Source organism: Neophocaena asiaeorientalis, unplaced genomic scaffold, assembly GCF_003031525.2.
Source record: "Neophocaena asiaeorientalis asiaeorientalis breed wild unplaced genomic scaffold, Neophocaena_asiaeorientalis_V1.1 scaffold1, whole genome shotgun sequence".
Classification (NCBI taxonomy): domain Eukaryota; kingdom Metazoa; phylum Chordata; class Mammalia; order Artiodactyla; family Phocoenidae; genus Neophocaena; species Neophocaena asiaeorientalis.
Window position 1 is genome coordinate 2,295,000 of NW_020171981.1, and position 6,000 is coordinate 2,300,999.

General features: G+C 53.9%; 1 protein-coding gene across 1 annotated transcript in view; it reads right to left on the reverse strand.

Annotated features, from left to right (window-relative positions):
• Nucleotides 1-3,944: 3,944 nt before the first annotated feature.
• The window catches only part of CDK12 (cyclin dependent kinase 12), a 78,160-nt gene continuing 76,104 nt past the window's right edge, over nt 3,945-6,000 (reverse strand). Inside the window, exon 19 of the mRNA XM_024746136.1 lies at nt 3,945-4,083. The gene's annotated coding sequence lies outside the window, so the exon portion shown is untranslated. The remainder of the gene's footprint in view (nt 4,084-6,000) is intronic.

The following is a 6,000-nucleotide window of genomic DNA, read 5'->3' on the forward strand; positions in this document are numbered from 1 at the left end:
CAGTCGCGTTCTGGTCCTTCACCAGCCCTGACCTGACCTCTGCTCAGCAACGGGTTAAGAGCCACGTACTTCAGGACCAGGCAGCCTGGGTTTGAATTCTAGTTCTGCCACTTCCTAGCTGGGTGACCTCAGGCAAGTTACTTCACCTGTCTGTGCCTCAGTTTCCTGATCTGGAAAGGGGGGTAATGATAATAGTATCTATGTGATAAGGGTGTGAGGAGTAAATGAGTTACTACGTGTAAAGAATTTGCTCCCACTTGGCACAGGGTAAGTAAGGGTAAGCTGCCATAATTATTATTCTAGCCTCTCTTGCCTTCCAGGGCAAGGTTTGGTCTACATGTGTGTCTTCCTCACTAGGCTGTGAGCTCAGAGGTTAAAGGCAGGAGCTGAATCACAGGCTGCTGCAGAGTAGACCCTTGGCACCTCCACCTGGATGGACAGTCACGAAGGCTCTCCTTTATCAAGAGCTTTCTCGTCTGTCCCTTAGGGTAATTCTATGAGCTGGGTACTAATGTTCTTTCCATTTTACAGATGAGGAGATTGAGGCCCAGAGGTAAATGCCTTGGGGTCCGAGTTAAGCGAGCAAGTAGCAGAGCCAAGGGCTACTCTTGGACCCAGATGACTCCAATCAACCCCTCCTCCTCCCACTCCTGAGCCTCAATTTCCTCATCTATAAAATGGGATGATAGCTATTCTTCCCATGTCTCAGGTTTACAGTGTGGATTAATTTATGTAAGAGATCTTGAGGAAGAATGAGGTTGGAGCCCCCCTTATGAACTGGGTAATGCTTTGTCTAGGAAAAAAACAAGAACTTTTCTAGGGGTGAAACTGAGGAGTAGCTGAGACCCAAAAGGCCCCAAAGCCCCGATTCACCCCTCTCCTTAGGGTCTGTCTGGAGCCTGGGGCCAATTCAACAACCTCCCCCCTTTCCTGGGCCCACTGCCAGCCCCTCCACCCCTTCACCCGCCACCCATTGCCACTGGAAGACAATGGTGGGCAGGCCCAGCCTTTGTGAGAGAGGTCAGGCCAGTTCATCTTGGGCTGGGCTGGGGAGGGGCGCATAGGGGGACTAGGGGAAGGGAGGAGAGAGGACGGCTAGTGGGGACAAGCAGCAGAGGGTCTGTGAGGGCTGGGAGGACGTGGGAGGCCAGAAGCCTGAGGAATAAAAGCTTGAAACAGGCTTTGGGGAGCTTTTCCTCCGAATGTAGATTTGAGCTCCTATTAAACTTGCCAAAAATTTGTGTTAGCTAATGGATTCTTAATTCTGTCTAAAATGAGAGAGGGAAAATTATGCCATTCATCTTGTATTGGTTTGAAATTACATCTGACACCTAATCGATCATACTGTGGAACATTAACTCTTTGGAAGAGGCCCAACTTCTCCTCTCTCCCTTGCTTTCCAGTGTTCTCCAGCCGCTCCCACCCCCTGACTCCTTCTTTTGTATTTCATTCACTAAGCAAAGCTCTGGCTGTCTCTGGGGGGTGAGGGGTGGGAGTTAGGGAAGGGGTTCATTTGAATCAAAGGAGATAAGCAGGCCCGCAATCTTGTGCCCAAAACCGGAGCCCCAGCTTCCAACCTTCACGTGACCTCCCCTCTCTGCCTCCTTTTTCCTATGCATCCTGAGATCTGGAAGCGCAGAATGGAAGGCATTGGGGTGTGGGGTGACCTCAGAGCCACCTTGGGGGCACCAGGGAGAGGCAGGGAGCCAGTCAAAGCTGAGCTAGCACCTGGGGCTGGGGCAGGGGCCGTGGCAGGGGGCTCACCTGCGACTTGCCTGGCAGATGGGTGAGACGGAGGAGGGCAGATGACAATAGATTTGCCTCTGGGGATCCTGATGAGCTCTGACTGAAAACCCCAACCCCAGACCTGCTTTTCCAGGAGGAGGACTTTCTGGCAGCAGGGAGAGCCCACTGGAGGCCGACAGACCTGGGCTAGGATCTTGGCTTCACTGCTGATGAGCTGTGTGACCTTGGGCAAGTTACATAACACCTCTGAGTCTCAGTTTCCTTCTGTGGCACAGAGCTTTCTGTGAGGGTGAGAACTGGATGAGACTATCCAGGTAAAACTGGGACAGAGCCCATCACCTGGCACACAGTAGGTGCCCAATAAAGGCGACAGTCAGAACCCAGATCAACACCCTTCCTCCCCACTTCTGCTGCTTCCCCTCCTCGCTCCCCTGCCCCCAGCCCCATTCTTCTCTCCCACCTCTGACTCCCCGGCCCCTCCCTCAAGGCAGACACAGGGCTGAGAAGCCACAGGGTCAGGTCAGGCCAGGAGGGCCAGTCAGTATCTCCTCCTAAGAGGACACCCAACGGAGGCCTGGGGCCCTGGGTCTCTGCAGCGCCCCCAGCCCTCTTCCTTCCTGGAGCTCCTCTGTCTCTTTCAAGAGTTGTGGGAGTTATCTCCTACATGGAGTTCTCTGTCAGCACTTCCCTCCCTGCCCGGAAGGTAAGGTCTCTTGAGGAAGGGGATCTCTCGAAGTGAGACCAGGAGGAGCAGCGATCCAGCTGGGAGAGAGCTACTTGCTTCTACTGAAGCATCTCTGACCTCTGCCTGCGGATTCCAGAGGGCTCCTGTCCTCAGTCCGGGCATCCCATCTTTTATTGGCGAGGGGTAGACTGGGCTGGGAGGGGGGCTTGGTCCCTCAAGAGCATGGGAGGGCAAAGGGAACCAGGTGGGTGTGAGAGAAGGGAAGGGCGCAGGGACACTGCCACCACCTCTATTCCCCAGGGGGTACCATGGCTTCTCCCCTTGGCTGACTTCGGGCACTAAGGAAGGAGAAGGTTCCAGCGCCCTCCAGCTCCACGTCAAGGGGGTAATCATGGAAGGAATATAGCATGCAGCTGATCTCTGGTGCAGGACGGCATGGGAGGCTCAGATGCCTTTTCATGAAAATCTGGGCCATTTCTGGACCGTCTCAGGGTAGACTACTCTCGTTAAGCACCCACAAATACTAGAATAAATAAACGTGCCGATGAAGGGCCCAGGCTGGTTTAAGTGACCAGTCAAGGTCACACAAGGAATCATTAGCTCCTATCAGGTACCTGCTCCAAAGACAGGAAAGAATGGCCTAGAATGCCCTCACTGCATTCTCGGGCCTTGTGGAGGAGCTCCAATGCGGGGGGCTAAGAATGATGGGGAAGTCTCACCTAGCGCCCTCATTTTATAGAGGAGGAACCCAGGACTCAGAAAGGGGGTGCAACTGACCGGGGCCACAGGGTGAGGCAGGCAGCCGAGGACGTGGGCCTCTGGCTCTCAGTCCCCTGATTTCCCCACCTGCATCGAGTCTGAAGGGGTGTTTTCTGGGTCACTTGTCTAGAAGAACCCACATGTTTCTGGGGAGGGGGCTGGAGTTTGGGGAGGGAGTAAGGAGAGATGCTTTCCCTGAAGAGTGAAGAGCAGAGGGGGTTGGGTGAGGGTTTCTTAACTCCACCTCCGGCCCCAACACACATACAAACACACAGAGGCAGGATTTTACTTCCCAGTGTCCCTGCTCTGGGGAGCTTGCTGTTTCCCAGGAGACGCCTAGTGGAGATGCCCCTTCCTGCCAGTCTCCCTGGTAGCCACTAGGCGGCTGTGGCTCCCTCTTCTGCCTAGAGACACCACAGCAAGGGTCTCACGTGGTTTGTATTAATAGGAAGTGGAGCCCAGGCCTATAAACGCTGAGGATGGAGCAGGCCAGCCAGGAGCAGGTAGGAAGCAGGGTCAGTAGGTAGACTCAGGCAGCTGCTCACAGGGCCACATTGATCAAGGGCCCTGGGCAGCCTGGCATGCCTAGCTACGTCTGGTGACCAGAGGGGAAAAAAATCCTCCCTCCCTGACATCTTTTTTCCCAAATTGGGAATGTTTTTATTGTGTTTTTACCTTGAATATGAAAGTAACGCACAATTGTTATAGAAACAGATAATTCCAACAAAACAGAATAAACAAAAGCTCCAGGCTCAAATTCTAGGATCTGCCTTTTCCCATAGGAAAGCAATTAGCTTCTGGCTCAAGAGTCCAGGGCAAGAGTCTGCTGTGTTCAGGAAGGAAGGGGGAAGCGTCACGACACTGTGGGATGTTCCATAATCTGGGGGATCCTGCTGAAGTAAATACCCTTGTATTAGAGAGGCTGACATGTGTGTCCGTCTGTTTTGCCCCCAGATCAGTGGCTTCAGAGTAAAGTTCTTCCCACCCACTCTGTGTTATTCCCAAACTCCCACCTGCTGGGTGCACCAGTGTGGTCACCCAGGAAATACAGACTGGAAGAATAAATGAATGAACTCACCCGTGAGGAAACACGCCCAGAGATAGACACTGAGTTGCCAGAGTGGCCCAGATCAGGTTAGCAAACCCCGCTGCCACTGGAAAAACTGGCCTCAAATCCTTCACCAGCTTTCTCTCTCCCAGGGCTGAGGAAAGCTAAAGGTTGGAGTTAGCCAAAAAGCCTAAGCGTATATAAGAAATAGTCCAGGTTTGGCCCTTGGAAAGGACAGGGCCCAGGCACTAGAGGGAGACTGTCATGGCTTGTTGGAAGAGAGGCCCCACGGAGAGAGGCATGGAGAACCTGATGTGAATTAGAAATTAAGTCTATGCCAGATTAAGCTCTATGAGAACTCTTGAACAACAAGATTTGATAAGCTTCTGGGCTGGTGAATGTATCATGTGCTGGGAAGGTGGTGCACCCCAGTTCCATGGGGACCCTTCTGGACCTTGCCCTGTGTACCTCTTCATCTGCTATCTGCTGTTCTTTTGCAATCTTTATAATAAACTGGCAAATGGAAAAAAGAAAAGAAAAAGGAAGGGAGGAAGGAAGGAAGGAGGGTAGAAGTTAAGTCCATGCCATGCCAATGAGGTGGAGAGAAGTTTTGTCCCTTTACCCTGACAAGGAAGCAGCTCTGGCTGGAAGGTTCCAGGTCTTCCTCCAATTAAAAAGGGATGTAAGCATATGGAGACTTACCTCCTTCAAGGAGAGAGCAGGGATCCACCCAGCAGAGCAGCAGGGATGGAAGCCAGCCCCTCATCTCCTTTTCTCTTTCTTGCCAGAATTGAGGCAGGGTCCTGCCATCAACATATTATCCCATTCAGCTATTGACAACTGTCAGGGGAGTCTTAACCCCATTTGACAGATGAATAAACCACGGCTAAGAAAGGTAAAGTCACTTGCCCAAGTCACAAACCAAGTAGCTGACCTAAGAAGAGCCTCTAATCTCAGGTCTGGCCCCAGATGCTCTTTCCACTGAGGCCTGCCCTCAGCACTTGGTTTCCTGGGGGCCAGGATTTCATGGCCAGACCACCACTTCTAGATGTGGGGACAGGTTCTCTAGAGGCCCCTGGCCTTCCTTTGAGCTCAGATCCTTGCCATGTCCTGTGTTGTTTGAGCAGACCCTGTCCCTACTTCCCCTAAGAACTGTACTTAATGCGCCCAGGGAAGCATCTGATAAGACATGTGCCACCCTGTCTTGGCCCATGTGATCAGTTCTCCTCAAAGATGTCACATTTCCCATTTTGCCAAGGCTTGTTCCACCGAATTTCTCAGTCCATCACTGCCTCTCCACCCCAAACCATCCATACCCTCCTGTGGAAGGGGCAAAACTTTTGCTGAAGGCAGGCCCGAGGCCGGCGGTGTTCGTGGCCCAGGGAGGGCATCTTGGGCCCTTGGGACGTCGTTCAGAGCCGGACTCTGCTCCGCTCCTCCTTGGGGCCCTCCCCGCCCACCGGGGGCAAAGGCCGGCCGGCTCTCCCTACCCGCTCTGCCTGGGCTGCCGCAGCAGGGCACCGAACACCCGGCAGCCCGAGGAGCGACTGGGCGCAAAGGCCGGGGAAGGGGCCCGCAGATGCGGCCTCGGCACCCCCCTTCCTTGGCCGGGGCCCCCACGGTGTCGGGGAGCAGGAGGAATCAATCAGGATAATGAAGCCGCAGCCTGCCACGCACCGCGGGGGTACTGAAGAGCCGGGGCCGGTGCCAAGTCCGCCAGACGGTTCGGAGGAGCCGAACCCGTGTTGTCGGCGGCGGCGGC